The sequence below is a fragment of the Thermobia domestica genome, chromosome 3, assembly GCF_964235325.1.
Source record: "Thermobia domestica chromosome 3, izTheDome1.hap1.1, whole genome shotgun sequence".
Classification (NCBI taxonomy): Eukaryota; Metazoa; Arthropoda; class Insecta; order Zygentoma; family Lepismatidae; genus Thermobia; species Thermobia domestica.
In genome coordinates, this window is record NC_137456.1 from 253,061,143 (window position 1) to 253,086,656 (window position 25,514).

The following is a 25,514-nucleotide window of genomic DNA, read 5'->3' on the forward strand; positions in this document are numbered from 1 at the left end:
ATAACGATTTTCGTGTTTTTCTCAATCGTCAGAAGCCATCCGACACTTATTTTCTAGCCGAAGCATTTCCCCGTGTAGTATTGCCTCATGCACTGAGTTCATATTTAGATTTTTCCCCCTTTATAAATATACAATAATTTTAATAAAAACCCTCCAACCTCTTTCTAACTCAAATAACAATTTTAAGAGTGTGCGGGTGGTAGAAAAATTGGGTTTCAACGGGCGCAATGCATAATGCCTTAGGCCGCTCAACTACACCGCACCTCCTGGTTGGACAGCATTGAAATTTTAACCCACTACGGTGGTCTGGATTTCATCATAAACTGTTAGTCCAATCTCAGTTCTATAGCCTCCGTGCTGTAAAGGAACGCTATACTTACAAAAGCAAAATATTTTATATTGTCTAAGTTAGCTAATTCACTAATTTTAAAAAAAATGTTGCCTCAAGTGTAATTGATACCTGATTTTTAAATACTCTCCATCCCTCCTAAAAGAAGGAAAAGTTCTGGATTCAACATTGGTTATGAGCTAATTATTATATTAATAGAAATCAATATAACTTTTTATTTTGTAAAGTCGACATTTAATGTTTTAAAAATTGTAACCTCTATTAAAATTAAAATATATCTATCGGTGCGGTGATATAAATCAAGGAGCTTGATTACATTTTGCACTGCACCGTAAACCTCGAAAATCGTACCGTAGCTTGGCCATTCATCACATTCCGTCAAAACGTTTAAATATTTGCTGGTTTGAGAGAAAGCTTGTTTGCAAATGCGTTTGTTTCCAGTACCACGTGTATTAGCTTAGCAGCCGTCAATGGCAGTTGGTGAAGTTTAACTTTTTTTTTCGGTTAAAAGGCTGTTAAGCTATGTGGTTGGAAACTTCAGAAGCAGAGAATGAAAAAAAGAAAAAAAGGAATTAAATTGCCGGCTGTCGGAAACAGAGCCGGTGGAAACTTGGAACGAAATGATACTCCTCACCTCCCCTCCCCTTTTCGTTACAAACACATATGAGTTGAGTGAGTACTCGAAAACTAGGAACAGTTTCTCAATGTTGCGGCTGGTTCACTCAGTTTTTGCCGAAGCATATTAAGTAACCAGCACCATCTGTGTGTGAATTTCGTAAGCCTTGGCACACTCTGGCGTTCGTTTCGAGACGATACTTGCTTGGGTCCACAGAAGAGAGGTTAATCAGTTGTCGTGTAAGGAAGATCTAAGCGAGAGAACGCATCTTCGTTCGCAGCATTCCAAGGTAAGTTATTGGTCGCTTTTTGATACTGCGTTGTCATAGTGTCAAAGCAATATATTTATGTTCAAGGAAAAAAATTATTTCTATATTACGTACGTTTTCTTGTTCCTCCTGTTTCATTTAGGTTTGGTTCATTGGATTGGGGTTTAACATCTCTTTCAGCAACAAGGCTATTAGAGACATTGACCTACAGCTAAACCTGAAATCTGAACTACATGAACTCCTGTCGAGAATTGAACTCGTGTCTTCCACGCCTAGGACGCGTACGCTAACCATAAAGCTACGAGGAGTCTTCTTGTTTGAACCTTCAATTTAATGTGACTTTCATCGCAGATCGAACTCAGGTCTCCGTCCCGTAAAGCGAAAATGTGACCATTTAGCCCATTAGTGTCATTTCAAATTTTGCTTGGGAGATTTTAATATTCTCCGATATGTGTAGGTTTTCACGTTTTTCCTTAGCATATTACAAGAGTAAGTCATAAGTTTTGCAATATTTTGGTACACAACATAGGTTACTTGTATTTATTACAAGGTTAATATTCAAAGTATAGCATCTCGTATTCGACTGTCTGCATCCACTTTCCAGCCGATTCTACGTCGATGTCCTTAGATGCAAAGAAGTCGGTCTCTAATGTTCCCCCTTCTGCTGATTTCAGGAAGTATGCTACAGACCGAAACAGGTAGTAATTCGAAGGGGCAAGATCAGGACTATATGCCTTCGGTTCACGAATGCACAATATTTTTGGCAAATGGCAGCAAACATCCGCTCCAAGTGTTCGGAACAAAGGTCGACATTCATGGTAGAGCCATTAAAAACGATCTTCAAATGAATTGCCCTTCGAAGTTCCACGACACACAGTGTGGCCCTGTTTGACAGCCAGTTCTGGAAGTTGACCCTTGCTTAACCACTGTTTCTGTACATTCAGATTTCGGAAAAACATCCACTTTTGTCGGTTATGTAGCTGTAACTCATCGTAAACCTGAGCATACGCAGTGGGTGGGTCCTGGGGCCCGGACACCTGAAAACTGACTTTTTGTAAATTTAGTGTAATTTCAGGGGTGGTTTTACAAATTTTAATGTAACTCATCGTCATATTGAATTTGTCCCCCCGAAAGTTTTAGACTCATCCCAAAATAAAGTCCTTCATACATGTTTCGTTGTCGGCATACATTCACTCTTCTGCCGAAACACAATGCAGCAGCTCCTGATGGTTTTGCTAAGTTAGTGAAGATGAACAGGAACATGCCGAATGCGCTGAAGTACTACAGTGCGCTGGAACATTCCGAGTTGGTTTGACAACCATTGTGCGCTGGTGAATGGATTCTCCTCAATGGCCTGTCGTATGACCTCAGAATCTTTTAACCTGAGTTGGCCGGGCGTTTTCTGATCTTCGACATTTTTACAATTTGCACGTTTCCCGAACAACGAGTTGCTGTGCTCTGGTTCACTGTACCTTCCCCTATATCATAACAAATGATTTGCTTTGCTGCCGCAGCGTTATGCCCGAGTTTGAACTCATACAATAGCAGTTCATGCACCAGACGATGATGAACACTCATCGTCACTGCCATTAAAAACTGGCAGAAGATACTGACGGAGTGGCAGCCTCCGTGTTAAATAGTCCGCTTGTCATATCTACTACATCTTAGGCCAGTTGGACCTTGTACCTACGGTCGATCACGGCGTATATACGCGCCTGCTGTTTGGATTGTGAGAATATTGGAAGATTCATGACTGATCTATTCGTTAAAATGTATACATCTGTATCTCCAACTTACGGATGGGTAATTGCCCCCATCTGAAGCCCTAAATGACACCCCTGATTTAGCTACGAGGGAGATCTTCACCATTGCATTTTTCACCATGAATCTTTAATCCAAACTATTTTATTTGGTTAATTTTTGATATCCGAACCTTCCAACTTCTGAATCTCCTACCGACTGTCTAAACAGTGTCCGTGTAACGAAATTCTTTTGGATTGAGATGGCATATCAAATTAGTGCCTTTCATTTCAAAACTTGTGGTTGTTTATTGAAATTTAACATCCCTTTTCACCACCGAGGACATGTGAGAGTTGAACTACAGCTTAAGGTTGAATCTGAACCACTGTACGTTCAATGCTCTCCCACCGAGAATCGAACCCAAACCACGTGCACCAAAGGAGCGCATGGTAGCACTAGACCAGAGGTAGAGGCACTTTTCAAACCTGTTAATTTGAAGTGTAATTTCATAACAAAAAATTTCAATCAATTTTTACTTCATTTTCCGAAACTTTAGTTAACATAAATATATCTACTGTTAGGATGTGGAACAGTTAAAGGTGTAAGTAACAGAATGCCGTTGCAATAGACACCTTTATGGCTGCAGTGAAATTCAGCTATAAAGTGCAGTGTGTGATGACGATATTTCACATCAGTTGTAGAAGTGTTTCAAGATGGGACATTTTAATCTCTATTGATTTGTGGAATTAGCCTTTAACGGTTTCTTAATCTACTATGGGATGAACTCTGTTGGATTATGCGATAGGGTTTTTGCGACAGAAAATGTTTTTAGTAGAAATCATAATGTAAGTTTTTTTTCAATAAACAAGGAATATATCTACCTCAATTATTCACTTCCACTGCAAACTTAGCCATTGTGGAACCTTTTATTCAAACGTTGAGAAACCGTTAAAGGTAAAATTCCTTTCCCCTCACAATGAAAGATGGAAATGCTCCCTTTTTGAAAATTAGCTCTTCGCTCCATCATGCCGTTTCGTTTTAATGGTTTTTAGAACTTGAATGGTCATAGACAAAGTAACCCCGATAGTTTCTAGTTCAAAAGTTCATTTTGTGATATTTCTTTTTATTCCTCTAAGAAAGTTCTCCTTTATACTTCTGTCAGTTCTTTTGGTATCATAAACGACCACATTTATTCATAATCTCTCGTAATTTCCTCAATTTGGTCAAGGGTAATGAACGTATCTTATCTTTGTTCTTTTATTTTTTTCTGTAAGAAAAAGAAAAACTTTTCTAAAAAACATAACTATCATAAAAAAACTGAAGAATTACTATCAAACAACTAAGAAAGGACTACGCGCTTTTTTTTAACCTTTTGTAAAGCAACAAGAAATGCATTCAATGTCGAATTCACGATATCAGCTATGACATTGACTTTGAGTCACGATATAACCTACAGTTGCAGTTGCAATCTGACCATAACCGGATAGTTATATTAGGAAATCTTAATAACTTTATTTCATCAGGAAACGAATACCTATCCAGATAATGATTATTGAATAATACAGTATGTGACAATATTCACTATCCTAGCACTATTAGTCATTCTGATATTGTGTATCATCAGACGCCCTTTGTTCCTAGCACGACGGGCAGTAGATCTAAGAGTATGGTTGTAGAGATGTGTTCTCTTTTTGTCCTTTCTTTTCAATATTCCTAACTCGAATTACTCTTAGATATAACAGTGTGTTATATCCTGTTTCCTCCTTCATAATGACAGCGTGTTTATGCCGAGTTTAGCGATCAATTTTCTCCTTTTAGAGGTAAATTAGGGTTGGCAGCAAACACCTTCGTGCAAAAATAATTAAAATTTGTTCTGTGGTTGTCTTTCGTATTTATTTACCTATATCAAGAATGAGAGACAATGTATGTTACTTCAACACTTAAATAATTCGTTTTTAATAAAATATACAAGCCATCTCTCTCAGTTTCCTTACTTTGATTTCTTAAATTAAATCATATCATACTGCTATTATTATTCAAATATTAACTTCTAAAACATGAATAAAATTACCAGTCATTTTTTGAAAAAAGATCTTTCCTTAAAAAACTCAACCCCAAGTGTAAGTTTTTTTCATGTGACTGTTTATTTCAGAGATAATGGTGTATGTCGTATTGTAGCATTCTTAATGAAACATTTATTTATGCAATATAAACAAAATTGTTTGAGTTGTTATTCATAAAATTATCTGAGAAGAACTTACTTTCAAGAATAAACTATCCCTTTTGGATTCTTTTCACAAAAATGACTTATATGGTCGATAATGAAATATTGATTTTTGAACATAAACAAAATTATTAGAGCTGTTTCCGAAGAAATGCGCATTTTTATTTAGTTAGTTATTTACTTACTTATGTGCAACCTTGAGTAAACTATTTTTGTTTTGAAGATAAAAATAAAATTTGCAAATCTTCCCTCAATAATCTTATAGAACCTTAAGTTTAAAATTTGGGTCGGGTACGTTGAATGATATGGCCTCCAGGGAGATGTCCATACATCTAGACGGTAGAAGGGACAGAAACCAAAAAATAACATTTTCGACATGTATTGGCTGGAAACGTGTCAACCATTGAAATTTCGAATTCGGTTTCTTTTCACTATTATCTGACTTTCCTTTCTTCTATCGCTTCTCGAAAGTGAAAACAAGTTAAGTATTTCGTTGTACCAGGCACCTTACAGTATATATGGCATAATATAAAGTGAAGTTATAAGGGGGTTAGAGTCTGATTCAAGATTATATATATATATATATATATATATATATATATATATATATATATATATATATATATATATATATATATATATATAACTGGATGGCATACGATGTTCAATGCTTACACAGAAGTTCTGTGATGTACGCGAAAAACATATAAAGAATGTTCCTGTGGCTAATATTTCCGTCTTTGACTCCGTTCTCACTAGCAGCGAGGATCTAAGGAAATGTATTTCAAATGTAAGCACTACAACGTACTTCATAAGGTTGCTAGAATATGACCTCTTAAATACCAAGAAATGGACAACATCTAATTTATGAACAAAACTGTAAACAGGATCTTACTGTCACAGCATAATGTAAGCAAAAAAAAAAAAAAAAAAAAGTACTTTAAAATTATCAGTGTTGTATTTCATATGAGTTAGTTATGCCTAGAAATGAAAAGGTAATAAGCATAAGAAGAGTGAATATACCAATTTGAGTTTGACGAAAAAAGTCCAAACCACTATTTCCAGTACAAACAACATAGGTATCAAGTATAACGTACTAAGAAAGTGTTCTGGAATTTTGCAGTACAGCCCCTTGTGGTTATGCAACCATAATCAAAAAATGAAATGAAATCTTTAAGTTTAACGTCCCACGGTTATGCCGGTTAGGCTAAAGGAGACGGTGATAATGAGAAATGAGTGAAATGGTGGAATGAAGAAAGTGGGGGGAAACGGGAGAACCCCGAGAAAACCCACGAGCACGGTGTTTGTCCACCACAAAGTCCACACGGCGCGAGCTGGGATCGAACCAGGGACCCCAAGCACCGGAGGTGAACGCTCTACCACTGAGCCACCGCGCCCCCCGCAACCATAATCAAGTTAAAGAATGTATGGTTGCCTATAAGCATGTCATTTTACCGTAATTAATGCAGAATCCGCTAAAGTGTTTTATAGTCTTGTCTAGTTTATAGTAGAAGATAACTATTGGATCATAAAGAGATTAATGTATGCTTTCAAACATGAAAATAATCATCAAAATCAGTGCATCTAACATAAGTTTTATGTGAAAATGACCAGAGGATAAATATAAATACGGGTTGAATTGAGAATTCCTCGTTATTTTTTTTTTTTAACTTGAAGTCTTACAAGGAGGGTGTCCGAAGTGTGAATCTCAGATTTCAAAAATGTTTGTGCAGATCGTTAGGGGGGACATAGAATAAAGATCGGCACAACAAATCTCGGCGGAACCTCATATTTGGGTGGCGTAGTGCCCCATTTTCGATTTTCGGCTTTCGTAGTAAAAATCGGTCTTTTGATTTGAAAATTGACTTATTGTTGTCAACAATCATTATCATTCGTCTTCATTTGCGTAAATATACTTAAATTGTGGATCGAGGATCTCTGTGTGGGGGGGATCCCCAGTGGCAGATCTAGAAGGTAAAAACTGGGGGAGGCCTACTCCAGTCTATGATACTATATCATGAGTATACTATAAACTTTCAGAATATATAAATAATAGCTTCAATTATTTTAGCACTAAAAAACTGGGAGCTGCCCCTCCTGCCCCGGGCTAGATACGCCACTGGGGTCCCTCTCACAAGTGTGACACACATTCCCCCTTCATTTTGACGAGGTGAATTCAAATATGTCAATAAAAGTTTTTTTGAGGAGCACATGTGCGGCACAGGTCTCTACCTAGTTTCTGGGATGCCAAATCACAAGTTGAAAGATAACTGAAGGGCTTGAAATAGAATTGAAGGGCTGAAGTTTGGCAGAATTCGTGCTTACTTTATGTATTGTATATTTGACAGAAATGAAACTGCTCGAAAAAGTGTTCCGCGCAAAGACTTTTGCAGCACCAACTACATTTCAGGAGTGTTATATCTTCGCACTCATCACATATGATAGTGTTGTTTTAAAGAAAATGAGAAACTCACTGGATTAACAAATTCTGGCTTCCTCGCATCTACACATCCGGATTTATACAAACTATATTTGAACATATCATGGTAGCTTGGCGATGATACTTGTTCATAAACTAGCGATTGCACTTTTATAATGTTGTTACGTTGTGAAGTTGTACATCAATTTGGTGCAAAATTACAAAATTTCTTATTTTCCGTACATAATTCTTCCATATTCTAAAGCCCCAAATATCCAGTGGTTGTACAGCCCAAGTTGCTCCCGGTGGAATTTGTTTACATAACATTTTTTCGTCCGGAATGTGTTGCTGCGTCTCTTTCTTGTTAAAAGATGACCATGAATCTACGAGCAAGACACTTTTGTTCCCTATGTTAGGAACCAAAATGTCACGGATCCACTCCTCCAAATGGAGCTTACCCATTTTTCCAGATTTTGATGCAGAAATCTTAATATTTGGGTCTGGAATAAAGTTTTCTTGACCTGTGCTCCAAATTTTCCTGTCAGTTCTAGAAATACAATCTATAATGGCCCAACTAATTTTCCACTGGCAGACATAAGGGATATTATCGTATAGCTATGAGATAAGACATTTTTGGATTGTGCAGAAGCTTCTACTTTTCTTCCCACCTCACGATTATAGTGCAGTTTCATTGCAAAAACACTTAGATTCGGAATTATAAGTATTGTCTATATCGAATTCCGGTAACGTATCCCTGACTTCTAGCTGGAAAGATATGGCTGAAGTTTCTATGTTTCCGTTTAAAACGGGTGCAGGAACTTTTGGAACCCTTAAAGTTTTCAAGATTTATTTTTTCGCTTTTTTAATTACCCATTTCGGAACATCCATGCAGGCCCGTGCTGGCCCACCGGGACACCGGGACGTGTCCCGGTGCGCCCTCCGAAACATCACAGTATAAATAAAGGTACAAGATTTAGTAATAAATTCTTACAGTTTTATTGGTAAAGAACCCGTGAAAGGTGCAGTGCGCCTTCTACATAAGGCGCCCTACGAAACATCACATTATAGATAAGTGGTTTTAGTTATCTTGTGTGCCAGCTTTGTATAATAAATTCGAATAGTAATTGTTAATAAAGAAGCTGTGAAGAATACAAGGCGCCCTTTACATGAGATGCCCTGTGACATATCACATTTATTATATTTCAGTTTTGTATTATAAATTCATACAGTTGCTATTGGCAGAACAGGTAAAGAGTATAATCACTTACAAAAATATTATAAAGTTATGTAGCTATAAGACGAAACAATGTAATACATCAAGAATAGTTCGGATAGTCAAACGTACGATGCATTCATGAAATACTACATTGACACTAGTCTCTAATTTACGATTTTTACAGCATCGAAGCTTTCACAGTCTTAATATGCATCCACATATCCGAGCATATTGATAGTTCCTGTGTGTTTTAAATCAGTGTTCGGATAGTCAGTATCTATTGTAATTCTAAAATATAGCTATATTAATTTCCGTAAAATGTGGTCTTCCTGTCACTACGGCACGGCGCGTTCTCAGGTTGTGGATAGAAGAGAAAGCCTCTGGGATATACAGGTTAGCTGCGAATATACTGAATAGGCAGTCGCAGACAGACAAGGAGTGATCCTCCAGTTTGGAAATTTGGTGTGGGCCTAACAACTCATCCTTTTAAAAAACAAGCTTGTTCAGATATATTCGCAGAATCCTCGGATCAGAACTGATAACTTGGCACGAACTCAGCAAAGTAATATCGACATGAGAATGGGAACATGGAAGATAAGAAGTCTCTATAGGACAGGCGCGTTAAAATGTGTAACGAATGAGTTTAGAAATAGAAGATGGACCTAGTGGGATATCAGGAAGTTAGATGAGAAGGAAATGGAGGAGTCAAGTCGAGAAATTTTACGTTCTTTTACGCGGAACAAATTAAAAATTACCAACTAGGATCAGGGCTTTTCGTTCACAAACGAATACGTAATATCAGCAATTACATGGGTTGAATGTGTTAATGATAGATTTTCTTTTACTTCTCTTAAGGGTCGGTGGTGTAATATTATTTTTTAAATGTACATACCCCAATAGAAAATAAGGATGACAATAAAAAAGAGTTTTTACGAAAGAATAGAACGAGTATTTGATCATCTCCTGCAATATTATATACCTTCTGTTAGGCGGTTTCAATGCGAAGGTAGGACGAGAGGGTATTTTCAAACCGATTATAAGGAATAAATGTCTGCATAAGGAAGGTTGTGACAACAGCGTTACATTCGTGAACTTTGCAAATCCAGAAACCTTATCATGAATGATTACAAAATTCCCACATCGCGACGTTCATAAATATACTTGGACCTCACCAGACGGAAAAACACATAATCAAATCGATCACGTTTTAGTAGACAGAAGAAAACAGTTTAGCACAACTGATGTTCGGTCGTTCAGAGGAGTTGATTATGATAATATTCTAAGAGAGAGACTATCGTTGAATAAAGGAAATATTCAATATCTGAAAACGGAGCGGTTTAATTTAAAGAAATTAGAGGAGAATCAGATGAGAGGGGAGCCAGATTAAAGTGTCGAATAGATTCTCCGTTTTAGAAGGTTCGGAGTGCACTAGTGTTCAGATACTTGGTTGAAATTAAAGATAACATTAAGATTTCAGCAAAAGAAATATTGGGACACAGAGAAATACGTAGGAACAAACCATGCTTCAACCAGGAATGCACTAAAGTAGCAGAGAAGAGAAAACAGAAGAAACAGCGTTGGCTACAAAATCCGAACGAAATAACTACATAAAATTTCACTGTCATCTGGCGGAAAACTTCCAAAACTTTTAGAACAAAGAAACACAATTTTTGAAAGTTAAAATTAATTAACTTGAAGATAATAGTAAAAATAAAAAGATTCGGGACATGTATAAATGCATTAACGGACTTAAGAAAGGCTATCAATTTCGTGCCTATGCTGTATATTAAATAAAGCTAAAGGAACAGTTCTCACTTATCAGGATAGCATCTTAAATAGATGGGAAGATTTCTTTGACGGTTTGCTTAACACATAGCCAAAAACTAATGTGCGTGGAGAAAGTGAAATGCATACAGCATAACCGTATATTCTAGAACCTAACCAGACAAAAATAGAAATCGCTATTAAAAAATTAAAGAAACACACATCTCCGGGTGTAGACGAAGTTCTGGTTGACTTAATTTTAGCTGGAGGGGAAAAAAGTAGGGCAAGATACACAAACTCATTCTCCTTATTTGGAACAAGGAGGAATTACCACAAGAGTGAAAAGAATCAATCATTGTTCCAGTTCAGAAGAAAAGCAACAAAACAGATTTAATAATTGTTGAGGCATTTCTCTTCTGTCAACATCCAATAAATTCTCTTAAACATTCTATTAGCAAGATTGACACCATACGCGGATGAAATTATTGGAGATTATAAGAGCGGATTTAGGTAAAATCGATCAACTATTGACCAGATATTTACTATTCAACTAATACTTGGAAACGAAATGGGAATACAATATTCTGGCACATCAGTTATTGACTTTAGACTAGGGTAGGAAGAAAACATTGTACAACATGCCTACAGATTTTGCAATACCGAAAAAGGTAGATTAATTAAGATATGTTTAAATGAATCCCAAAGTAAGGTTCAAGTAGAGAAATTCTTGTTCACAAGCTTTCACGTTGAGGATGGCCTGAAAGAAGGAGATGCGTCGTCGCCATTATTATTTAACTTTGTTCTGGAGAACACTATAAGGAAAATCAAAGACAGGAATCAGGTCCTAGGTTATGGCGTATGCTTATGATGTAAATTTAATAGGGGATGATAGAACAATTGAAAGGAATTCAGAAATCTTACTTAACGCTTGCAGAGATATGGGCTTAAAAGTAAATGCAGAGAAAACTAAATAAATGGAAGTTTGTTGGGATTGTAATACTGCATTTTATGGATGCGTTAAAATACCAAATAATATTTCCTTTTGACAAACTGGATACTTTCAAATATATAGAATCATTATTAACAGACCAAAACCATAATCACTAAAAAATTTGATGTCAACTGAAAGCAGAGATTTCGTGTTATTATTCAGTTAAATATATTTTACTGTTGCGAATTCTGTTAAGGAATTTGTAGCTTAAAATATAAAACGATAATCATGCCTGTTGTGATGTATGGTTGCGGAACATGGTCATTGACTCTGAGGGAAAATCGCAGACTTAAAGTATTTGAAAACATGATTATTCAACCAATATTCGAACTCCAAGAGGAACGGGAATGGGGAATGGCGAAAATTTCATAACGAGGAACTGTATAATTTTATACCGTTTACAAAAACATTGTTAGGGTCATCAAGTCTAGGAGGCTAAAATGGGCAGGTTATGTAGCCAGAATGAAAGAAATTAGAAACGCTTTCAAAGTTCTAACTGGAAATCCAAATAGGAAAACGAAAATTAGGAAGACCGAGGCGCAGATGGGAGGACAATATTAAAATGGTTCACGCAGAGATTAAAATATAAAGTAGAAACTGGGTCCAGTAGGCTAAGGACAGAAATCAATGGAGAGCCTTTGTAAACGCGGCACTGAACCTCCTGTGTCCATAGGCTACAGAGCTATATTAAATTGTTGATACATTTAGCTTCTTTTTATTTGACAGAAATGTTATTAGAGGAACTAAAAAGTTTTTTCTCTAGTAAAGAGAGTTTCGACTAAAGGTTTCCACAAATTAGCTATTTACGTTAATACTAAAATAAATTTGGTGGTGATTTTGATATAGAAAGGCATCCATACTTTCTTTCAAAATATATATATATATATATATATATATATATATATATATATATATATATATATATATATTCCCGTTTGTACGGGCGCCCTTTTAGTAGATTTGTCCACCGCCCTCATTAGTATCCCAGCACGGCCCTGCATCCATGTCATGTACAGACTCCCCCACACACATACGGATCCATGACCTACAATTGAAGTATCTTTATGCAAATGAAGACGAATGATAACGATTGTCGACAACAATAAGTCAATTTTCAAATCAAATGGCCTATTTTTACTACGAAAGCCGAAAATCGCAAATGGGGCACTGCCCCACCCAAATATGGGGTTCCGCCGAAATTTGTTGTGCTGATCTTTATTCTATGAGCCCAACTAACGATCTGCACAAGCATTTTTGAAATCTGAGATTTACACTTCGGACACCCTCCTTGTTAGTCATATTTTCTTCACTTTAAGACAGCTTCTCAATTCTAATATGCCATGATTCTATTCAGACAACAAGTTTCCTGTGCTTGTAAAGATTTTCACGCTAACTTGAAAATCCTATTACACGCTCAGCAGTAGTTGAAAATGACAAAACGGATTAACCAAAGTCATATCTTCTCAGAAGATAGCAGGTGTATACTCAACACATACTTCCAAAAGTGTTAGTGCATTTTTTTAAGTAAAATTTAACTTTCACGAAGCTAGTTTTATGCAGCTCTCACTGTTAACTAGGAAACATGCATAGGTTGATTTTTTTTTTTTTTAATGGAATGACAGATTACTCGAAATCAGTGGTTCCCAACCTTGTGTATCTGACACCCCTTTCATAAATTTTCATACTTTACACCCTTTCCCACTCATGTCAAAGACAAAATGTCATATAAATAAGGTATGTGGAGTTTGCTGAGCTAAATTGAAGATAGTCATTACAATTGGTGCTTTAACCATATTTTCAGTTTATTTTGGCCAACAGCTTGTGCCTCCTTGCTCAGCCTCCACACTTCCCACATTGGAAACAACTACAAATAAACAGTTCATTTACAGAAACTGTCCCAGTAACATGCAATGAAGAATGATTTAAAATAATCACGCCAGTTCAAAATAAGTGAAATTTATTCTTTACTGTATTTCTTCCTATATCGTAGGATCTCCGCTTAAATTTGAATTTTACTATGTATTAGCGTCTATTACCCGCTTCACTGGGTTAAAATAAAAACGTTAAATGCACAATTCCTTATCTTATATGTTTGGTACCAGTGAAATATTCTGTTTTTGTATTTAGTGGCATAGATTTAAATGGGATTGAATGTGTCACTATTCCTCTCAGCGACTCCGAAAACTATGAATTCGACACTAATATAAGTCATTATATATATATATATATATATATCTTCCCCTCCTGCTTCCCCAAGTTGCGTGTCTCAATTTGGATTTAAACGAACATCGGAAGTGTCACTGTTTATCTCAGTGACCCCGAAAACTATGAATTGGCACTAATTTCGGTCATTTTTAAAATAATTTTTAAATATCTCCCCCTCCGCTAAGTTACACCGTTAAATCTCCCTTAAGTTCTACCCTCAAAGTGAATAAATAAAAGCCATCTCAGGCCCGAACCTCATCTATGTTGAAAATTTGATTGAGACCGGTCGGGTTGTTCAAGAAATTAAGAGTAACGAACATAGTCACTTTCAATTTTATAATATTGATAATTATTGTATGGCCTCTACAATTTCTAATGTTAGTATCTTAACTCCTAATTAGACGAAACATAACATTTTAACTTTGAGATTGAAATGAAATGAAATCTTTAATTTTTACATCCCACGGTTATGCCGGCTAGCTAAAGGAGGCGGTGATGATGAGAAATTAAGGAAATGATGGAATGAAGAAAGTGGAAGGAAACGGGAGAATTCACGCAAACGATGTTTCTCCACCACAATGTCCATTGGCGTTAGCTGGGATCGAACCAAGGACCCCATGCACCAGATGTGAACGCACTATCACTGAACTACCGCGGCCCAGCTTCGAGATTGAATTATTATCTCACTCTTGAATGGTTTTTCTATCATTACATATAAAAGTCTATTAATCGATTTTCTTATGGCTTCGCAATATTATATTCTACACATTTAACAATAATTTTGTCAATAGTCTATAAGTATATTCATGCATTGAAATGAGCAATTTATTCAAGTATTAAGAGACGTTTAAGTGAAGTATACCTATTAATTATTATTTTAACAAAGCATGCATTTTATATACGTGTCTAGCAGGTCTCATTTGCAAAATTTCCTCCTTCCTTTGTGTCTGTTTTTAACAGGAACTTTCTAAATAAAAGATATACACCATTCTTGTATTACCCATTTGAGAAAATATCCTTTAGATGAGGTCTAGCTTATATCTTATTATCCATATTGACATTCGATAATATATCTTATTATGAAGTCCCACATTACATACCAGATGTCTATTTTTCCATCTTTTCAACAATTTTTAAATCAAATATTCATCTAGAGACTTGTTTTCGAAAGCCCTTAATAGTTTCTCTGTATACGTGGTAGCAGGAAACTCACACTCTTACAGTATGAGTCATAATTTTCATCTCGACTTTTGTAGTGTTTCGCTTTCTTCAATTTTCATCTCGACTATAAAGAATTATGTTAAAGCAGTAGCATGACGTGAGTTCATCAACACCCCTAGTATGATTATTCTTTTAGGAATATTTGAATTTACCAAGAATTTTGTTGAATGCTACCAATAAACATACTGAGCAGCAAGAACATTATGACCACTTATATCATATCTGGTATCTCCACTTCTGGCATGCAGGACAGTAGCAGTGCAATTTGATATGGGAGCACTGAGACCTTGGTAGGTGGCTGGTGGCATGGCGCACCACATCTGCCTACACAAGTAACTAATTCCTGTAAATTCCGCGAAAGAGGTCAATGATTTCCGATCTGACATTCACTGACATCCCAAAGTTGTTCAATTGGATGAATACTGGATGAGTTTCGGGGCCATTCCAGCAATTGAAATTCATAACTGTGCATCTCGAACCACTGAAACATAACATTGGCCTTATTGCAAGGAGTGATGTTACGTATTTACTTCGTGTGTAAATACATAATTAAGTATGAAAACAGCCTTTTTCTTACGGTCATCATTATTCAATACTAATAAGAGATCGTCCACACATTAAGTAATGCAGTAAGGAATAGGGATTCGGCCTTGCGTTACAAAGTGTGGCAAGGGAAGAAAAGGGGTTTATGACTTCATTACGTAACATGTTTTTTCGCTGTGATTTTTATTTTTATTCTCAGGTTTATATGCAATTTTCTAAACAAACTATTTTATTCAGTTTCTTTCTTTTTTATAAATAAATAAATATTTCTATTGTTTGGGGAAATTGTGGACATATAGCCTATATAAAATAATTCATGCAAAAAAGATTCAAAGACGCTACTAGACCCCAGTAGGACTGATGACGAACCCTTCGTGTATTACAATACAATAAAACTTCATTTTGTGGCTATCGCCGCATTGCATTTATGCCACATAAAGCTTTTCTGGAGTTAGTTGTTAGCGATCGTAACCACGACTTAAAAATGCCCTCGCGTTCACACTCATGTTGCTATTTCTGAGAATATCATTCAAAACTTTTCATTTGAGTCATTACCCATTCTATTCTTCTAAGGAGTTTCACATGTAAAACAGAAGAAACTCTTTTTCATGAAATAATATTTTCCGCAACAGAACGATCCATGATTTGCAGAACAAAATAAGATATTACAAAGAAAATTCGCCGAATATTCATCTCGTACTGAATTTTTTGCTCTTCAAATTTGAATTATCCTGGAAAAATCGTGTTTATTCCTATTCTGACACTGATTTAGGACAAGAAGAATTTGAAAAGGACTAAAGTGAAGGCCAAAGTCCAAAGACGATGTTCGAAAGCTTGTTCATAAGCGAGATGTACCTGCTCCTTCACCTGTGCAGCCACTTCGAATCTGTGGTCGAGAGGAAGAGAACTTCTTTGCATCGTCGTCACTGGCGAACTTCAAATACACGAAGCATCCTGGACCCCGGCAGAAGAGGTCGATATCAGTTCTATAAATCCTGTTTCACTTGCATATTTCGGCAGTATTTCCTGCTTACCAATCATCGGTGACTTAAAAGAATGGATATGATTTCCTTGGGAAAACAACAGTAGGGAATTTCGAAGTATTAAGATTAGTTAATTAACTAACTATATAGGGTTAAAATATTATTACGGTAGTACCATTTTCTAATACTTCGATTTGTTGGTGAAGAAACACTATACAAATTTATTTAGAATATAAGCATTTTGTATTTAAAAAACGTCCTGCCATTAAATTAGTTTTTTATTGTAATATCTCCTAAAATAAGCAAAATTGGTGAAAAACAAAAAAAAATACCAGAAAACGTTGCGTGTCAAAGGAGGGTTTCGGCTTTGCGTTACGAAGTACGGGAAGGTGATAAAAATTTATCAAAAATAGTGTTACGTAATATGTAAACGTCCCCTAACTCACTTGTCAGTATTTGGTCCACTTGAGATACTGGACTTGACATGACTGTTGTATAGGTTTAATTTTTAGGTGTACAAAAAAAAGTCGATTTCCCTAAAACTACATACGGGGAACTACAGTATGTACACTTCTTCATTCAACTGAATGCGATATATGGATTGCTATATGTCTTATATTTTGATTTCTTTCTCATTATGTGCTAATAGTTTATTAGAAAGCATCTCTTGTTACTACTAACTACCTAGTGAGAATCTACGATAAGAAAAAAAGATTGGAAAAGGAAAAACAAGATCTTAAACTCCAAACAAACTTAAAGGTTTCCAATTTTGATTATATACATATTTCCCACGAGAGCTAAATTCCTGTATTGTAAGTCTTTACATGTAGAAACTACTTAATCAAAAAAGTTCTCCGAAACAACATTACCATCTAAATCGACAACAAAATGTAAACCAATGAGGACCAAAGAAAACTTTTACACGTGCACTCCCTTGTAATCACCATACTGCGTCAAAAACATTCTATTCTCTTCTTTAGAAGCAGTTGAGTCGAGAGACAGAGAGACACGACGCTTAGTGTTTTTATAGCACCTTTAGTTTTAAAACCACGAAAAGAATTTGTGTGTTGTTGAGACGCGCCACTTTCTCTAATGGGGGTGCTTGCAGGTCATTTCAACAAACAACTCGTTCTAATGCAACAGCCAGCACATAAGGAGTGAGTGTCCTTGCGAATACTATGCACTCAAATGCATTTCTATGGGAATTCTTGCTTTTCCTTAATCTACCAACTTCAATTACGATTTAAGTATACTACAAATTCAAGTAATTTATAGCACTAGTTAATATTAAAATAGAGGATTTCTAGGTGAATAAATCAATTTCATTTCATTTTATTTTATTTTCATTCATAAATCATACATGATGCTCGAAGGAAGATGAGCGTATGAATCGGACACGTCAATAAATAAGATACAAAGAAATAGTTATTACATACTAAAAACCAATAACGAGACAAAATACGAGACATGTTATATGAGACAAAATTACACTGTACAATCTACAAGCTGCATTTAGCAGACAGGTATTCATCCACTGAATAAAAACAATTGTCCAATAGATACTTCTTTGTAACTGATTTAAATACGTTCATTGACTCAATGTTACGAATATCTTTAGGAAGGTTATTATATAATGTTGGACCTAAGTATATGGGACCGTTTAGAAACAATGCTGTATGGTGGTTTCGAATGTGGAGATTTTCCCTATATCTAGTATTATGATAGTGAAGGCTTCCTTTATTGATAAAGACTGTATTAAGATTCTGGCGCGTGAAAATAAATTGATTGATTTATTGATTTCATTTAATTTAATTGGGATGCCAACAGCAAGGCTATTTCTTCCCGTTACAATAAAGCCAATCGGTGACACATGTTACTTATTTAAAAAGAAATCAAAATAAAACATTTAAAAATGTGTTATTTAAACATACGTTCGATAAAATAAACGTGTAGTTCAAACTTAGGTAAATCCGACAAATAAACGTGTGTAAACGACAAATATAGGCGAGGGGGGCCGCGGTGGCTCAGTGGTAGAGCGTTCACTTTCGATGCGTGGAGTTTCTGATTCGCTCCCAGTTCTCTCTAAGTGGACTTTGTGATACACAAACACCATGTCCGTGAGTTTTCTCCGGGTTCTCCCGTTTCCTTCCACTTTATTCATTTCACTATTGCATTCATTTCTCATCATCGCCTTCTCCTTTAGTCTAGCCACCATAATAATCGTCTGACGTAAAACTGAAAGATTTCATTTCATGTTTCAAATACAGGTACGTTCGACAATATTAGCGGTTCAGCTTTTTGCTTTGTAATTGAGAATTCCAGTCTTCAAGTCCCGAAGTTCATCATTTTCTTCTAGGTATTTTTCTTTTCATTTTTTCTTTAGTTCAGCAACGAATGCTGTATTTGGGTGAATAAATTTTAACCTATCCCCTTATATTTTTTTAAAGTGAGAAATCTTTAGTATTGTAAATGTTTCAATACGAGCACAATAGGCCTACAATCTCATTTCTTGATTTTTCTTTATTTAAAAACAGTAATAATAACTAACTCAATAACCTATGGAACCCGGAGATTCAATACTGCGTTCACAAAAGCTCTCCACTGAATTCTATCCTTAGCCAACTGGATCCACTTTCTACTTTGTATTCCTATCTCTGCGAGATTCATCTTAATATTGTCTTCCCATCTGCGCCTAGGTCTTCCTAATGGTCGTTTTCCGGTTGGACTTTCAAAAACTTTGAAAGCATTCCTACTTTCTTCCATTCTGGCTACATGACCTGCTCACTTGTGCCTCCTAGATTTGATGATCCTAACAGTGTTTGGTAAAATTATATAGTTCCTCGTTATGAAGTTTCCCCCTCTCCCTTCACCTGTTCCTCTTGGGTCCGAGTATTCGTTTCGGGATTTTGTTCTCAAACACTTTCAGTCTATGTTCTTCCCTCAGAGTAAGCGACCATGTTTCGCAACCATACAAAACAACAGGCATGATTGTCGTTATATATATATATATTTAAGTTTCAAATTCTTCATCATTAATAATAATAATAATATTAATAGCTAATTTCGCTCACGTATGAAATACTGCAGTTATTCAAATATTTTATAAGAAACTGGAAATCCTAAATAAAACATTTCTTTTCTTTAGTGAAACGTTATAAGAAAAATATCGGAATTTTTAATAAACAACTTAAGAAACATCTGTTACCGATGATACGAAAAGACGGGATCTTATACAATGTGTACCACAGCAAACTTTATCATTATAAATTTTAATTACTCTGTACAGGAAACAACTACACAGTAACGATACATGGCTCGTTGAATACAGCAACTTGTTAGATCTATTATTATTAGGTATTCTGCCTTTTTGCAGGTCCTGGGACAAATGAGTTTTTTTTTTTTTTTTTTTTTTTTTTTAAGGTTTGGGCCTGGGAATATTTTTTACACTTCCGACCTTCAGCTTCCTCGTTTACTCCCAATATTTTCTTCTATTTTACAAATCATCAAACAGTTATGTTCTTCTTCTTTCTATTCCTCGCTTTCCTTCCATCTTTCCTTCTATAGTGGTATGAAGAAGACAATTTCTTAGCAAAGGTATCCAATCCAATTGTCCTTCCTATGAAGGGTGCTGATTAAAAGCGTCCTTTTCTCTCCTATCGTTTTAAAACATCTTCGTTTGTTACTCTCTTTGCCCATTTTATCTTCTCCATCTTCCTCCACCACCACATTTCGAAGCGCTCCAAATATTTCTTCTCTAACTTCCGTAATGTCCAAATCTCTGAACCCAATACTCCAATAGTCTCTAAATGTTTTCAGAGTTCAATAAAGTCTTCGGCACACACAAGTGGCCTCGAAATAAAGGTTCATTTGTCTTTAGGTCATAATGGCTTTAGACAGGTATTGTGAATAACTCCTTTGCTCATGGTATCCTCTGGCGTGGGTTATTAAAGGATGTTTCCTTTGCTCATTGCAGCCTTGGAAACAGTTAAAGGAGTTCTCCGTAGCTTACAGCAGCCCCAGGTGAAAGGTGATTTTAAAGGATGTCTTCTTTGCCCATAGTAGTCTCAGGAGATGGGGCAATTTCTTCTTTATTCCAATATTAAGCCTTTATTTTTGTATCAAAAGATCCAATATATTTCAGGCAATTTTTTTTTCTTGTAGGCCTTATATCTGGAGAACTAGCCAAACCCAAACTATCGCCTAACTCAGTATGATGTGTTTATTTCGTAAAAAATAAATAAATAAATACGGAAACTAGATTTAGGGGCCTTTAAAAGTGTTGTGGCCCCTGATCCAAAAATGCATCAAAATATCCAATATACTTCAATCAAAAAATTTCTTGTAGGCCTTATATCTGGAGAACTACATATAGTGTAGCCAAACCCAAACTATCACTTAACTCAGTATGATGTGCTTATTCTGTGGAAAATACGAAGACTCGTCTCAGAAGCCGTTCAAAAATTTTGTAGCCCCTGATCCAAAAAAATAACTATTGGCCAAGATCACAATCTTTTGATGCATTTTTTGGGATCATTCCTAAAATTCTTGTTTAGTTATTTAATTTGACAGTAGTAAATATCCTCTTTCAAATTCTAAAACCAGGAAACTAATTTTGAATATAGATTATAGAAGTAGTTTCCAACTCTTTTTTACCGACGTCACATTACTGAAACGACACAACTTCGCGACACATTTGTTTGATTTTTTTAACGATAACATAAATTATAATAGTGTAAACTTGTCAGTTTCTACACAATATGGTAGACACATTATGGTATTGAGTATTTCCACAACACAAAATCCGTAATTTTACAACAAATATCGGGATGCTATCCCAAACTACAGTCCGCGTTGAGATAAAAGAAAAAGAAGGCAAAGAGAATGCTTGATTTTATTCTTAGTGAAAGCATTTTTTAAGAAAATAATACTGTATTAATACACATTTTGTTACACATTTTAAATGTAAAGTACTGCTTAATAGCTCTAACAATTCTCTGGTTTCATTTGATGCTCTTTTTCCCTCTGTGATCCTGCAATATTCTATTCCAAAATTGTTGCTTCTACCTTCTTCCAATCTGAAGATTTTCATTTGAGCTTTAACCTTTCCATGGGCTACTTTTAATCTAAAAATGATAGAATGATACCACTTCCATATTATGCAACACGCTCTGAAAAAGAAACTCTTTTGTGTGTGTGTGTGTGTGTGTGTGTGTGTGTGTGTGTGTGTGTGTGTGTGTGTGTGTGTGTGTGTGTGTGTGTGTGTGTGTGTGTGTGTGTGTGTGTGCATTTCCCATTTCTCTATGGGAATAACGCTTCCCAGGGAGCATACTTGGAGTCCTTTTGCGGAAAATTCTTTCCATTGGCCACGAAATGGTTAAAGGAAAGTTGGTATAATTACTTATACGAGCAGTTGTAGTAAAACAATAATTTTTAACATATTCTTGCCTGGGTAATTCTTCAACTGAGTGGAACCAAGTTCAAACTTTATTTGTTTGCTTTACAAAATTAGGCTTCGGAATCTGTTGGCAGCACGCTCTTTAAATAATTAAAATGATTGAAAGGGTAATAAAATAGATTGAATCCCAACTCAAAATCGTGTGCTATTTAAAACACTTTCAATGTACCATGTTATTAGAGGTGGCATCTACTCCCTTTCTCTCGTGTACACGCCCATGACTGACTATCCAAGGGAAATTTTTTCACCATCTTATGTATAAAACGTAACAGTGACGAATCTTCAGTCAATATAATTTCAGTATATGTTTTTAATATATTCGAGACGATATTGAGACTTGTCTCTTCTCAGTATCGTCTCGAAATACACGTGTCTGTCTTTATCTCGATATCGTCTTGAGTAAGTATCGGTATGTTAAGCCTCGGTCTCAGGATCATTCCTTTAGAGAACATGCAATTTATTAATTTGAATGCCCTGTTTTCTTTGGAGGTTTATGTCATTGATTTGATAACCATTTTTTGCATTATTGAGGAACGAATTAATTTTGTGATTTCTAGTATTTAGAAATACCAGTGTTTTTTCTCGGCAGCAACACTTTATTTGTTGTGCTAATCTGATTGTTTTGGTATTTTCTTTTTCTTCTTCTTCTTCTTCTTTTGATGAAAGTTCCGCATGGTTTCGTCTTCTTCAGGTAACCATGCTTTATATTCACTTCATAGAACTGCATGTTCATTTTGTAATACATTTTCAACTTTCAGAAGCTGTTTCAATCACATTAAACTGTACAATTGTTTCATTTTTTGTTTCTTGCATGATCTCATTTAAGGAAAAACGAATTTCATGCACAGTAAAAAAAAACGAATTTCATACACAGTGGTTGTGTTATCCAACTCAATTTTAACACAGAGCACTGGTTCTAGCGTGACTACCACTATGCGGTGTTAGTTCAACACAGACTCCGCGGTGTTGGCGTTTAACACAGGGAGTGTGTTACGTCTATAACACACAACCGGTGTTGAACGGTGTTAAATTCGGATGTGTGTTAGTATTTTCGGTGTTGATTCGACACTATGTCAGGGTCGGTAGTGTGGAGAAAAGTGTTGAGTGTTACTTGTGGCAGTGTTGCCACCAACACGAAAAAAGTAACACAGTGTGTAGTGTGTTAATTATTTTGTGTTAATATTACACCATGTCAAGTATCAATATAACACAGTCCCTGTGTTACTTCAACATCATTTTCTTATTATTTCAACACACAATCTGTGTCATAATTCAAGGTCAAAGCCGTATAAGTAACACAGTTTTGGTGTTAATTCAACACTTCCTGTGTTAAAATTCAAGGTCAGACCACTATATTAACACCGTTTTTGGTATTAGTTCGACTCCATTTCTGTATTACTATGATACCTGTTTCGGTGTTGAAATACCTATAACTCCGTATGTGGTGTTGATGTAACCATTTTTTTTGTGTTTGAAAACCATGTGGTGTGCATGCTTATGTTTACCGAAGATTCTAATTTTAAAATAAGAATAGTAAACTACAGAACACTTCATATAGAAAATGTTCATAAAATTTTTTGGCGTCCTCCCCAACATTTATTGTGAAGTATTTCTTGATGGTGGGAAACACAACCTTCACCAACATCTTGTTCAAGAATGATAGAAAACTCTTACCTATATCCTTATAATATATTTGCCTCTTAATCGTGATTCAATTTGTTTTCCGCCAAGTGTAGAAGTGACAAAGTAATACGATGTTGTTTTTCGCTGTTGACATATTTCTTCAGAAACATTATGTAAAACAATTGAAAACACATCGCGCGGTTTGCATGTTGAAATTTTGCGTATATCTGGATTTGTTTAAGTATTTCTTTCTACTGTATTTATCTGTAGCTTCAATTCATAAGCCTTTACAATTAGATGCCCAACATATTTGGCAATCACGCAGAAAACAACACCGAAGATTCTACACTTGTGTTAATTTAACACACAGGCTGTGTGTCATTTCAACTACCGGCATTTGACACACAACCCCAAATGAAGAGCGAATTGTTCTAACTTCCTACTTGTGTTATATTTTAACACAATCGTGTTAACACATAGGCATGTCGTTGAAATAACACAATGATTTTTTACAGTGTATTAACATCATTAAGTACGAGTAGTAAGATGTAATATAAATATAACGTGAACTCAAGTTAGCTCCCAAAATTATCTGTCCCCGTATTTTAGTGTTGTGGTTTTGGGCCGACTCGCCCTCTATGATGTTATCTCTGTTCTGGAAACACGAAAGAAAGAAGAAACTGTACTGAATCACAAACTTTACTGTCCAATAACCCTTGAAGGATGAAAGATACGGAAGTTTGAAATCTAACCATGTACTACAAATGGTTCGAGACGAAAATTACAAACCTATAGAGTATAGTTCTAGAGGTCTATGGTTGCAAAAAATATAAATATAGTTCTTTTTTTTTCCATGATGATGATTTCGAATTTTATGCTTCAGTTCCTGGTAAGGATTCATAGATACTTTCAGTTTCGTAAGTTAAGCAAACCGTAACAAGTTAAGAGCAAAGACAGATGTTGAATTAGACAAGTCTTCCTTGTTAGTTCTGCTTAGGAACAGTTCAATGGGGGAAGGTAATATTAGATTTTTCTCGTGTGTGAGGTCGTGACATGAAGTCTGTTTATTGTCCGTTTCGTCGTGATGCACAAGAGGTTTTTAAAGGGACAAATCTAAAGATTTAGGAGAACTTGCGCAAGTAGATCTGTAATAGGATATAGATTACCAAGGACAGAATGCCTCTTTTACTTTCTGTAGTTCATTTTTTAATTTTTCTTTCTTTAAATTTGCTTCCGGTTAGGAAGATTGACCATGTGCACAGCGCATGGTGGCAGTATGCTAGTGTCTCATATATCATTGAAAAGTACGCATAAATAAATCTACGTCGTGTAAAAACTTAAAAATATTCATGTGCGTATCGACATGGAATGAATATTTTGGAAATTTCGCATATATAATTATCGTCATCATACAGCTTTGTAGCGTCTGTGGTGCACGTCTTCCTGGGTTCAATTCCCGGTGAGGGAGGAAAAAATCCTAATTTTATAATAATTAACTTTCATTTAATTATCCATCTCGTTTAGCCTAAACGGCATTACCGTAGGACGTTAAACCAAAAGATTTCCTTTTACATGTTTGTAGGCCTGAATACAAATTACACCATTCAGCTTAATCGGACTCGATTAGCGTTGTGACCTTCCCCGTGCCTAAGCTGTAAGCATACGGCGTGGGAGACCCGGGTTCTATTCCCGGCGGGAGCTTATGTAGTTCGATTCCATATTAATCAATAGGTCTACGTCTCATACAGCCTCGCTGCTGCAAGGGACGCTAAACAAAAAATCAAATCAATTAGCGATATCTTACAAACAGAATACAAAAGTTTTCTACTAGATCAGTGTTAAAAACTCTCTAGAATCTAACCACATAAACTCTAATGCATGTCATGTTTTCCTTGAT

The 25,514-nt window shown here is 35.7% G+C and overlaps 1 protein-coding gene across 1 annotated transcript in view; it reads left to right on the plus strand.

The window, feature by feature from the left end:
- The first annotated feature begins 1,078 nt into the window (after nt 1-1,078).
- Nucleotides 1,079-25,514, plus strand: part of LOC145681021 (spondin-1-like) — a 121,792-nt gene continuing 97,356 nt past the window's right edge. The window contains exon 1 of the mRNA XM_081752311.1: nt 1,079-1,254. The gene's annotated coding sequence lies outside the window, so the exon portion shown is untranslated. The remainder of the gene's footprint in view (nt 1,255-25,514) is intronic.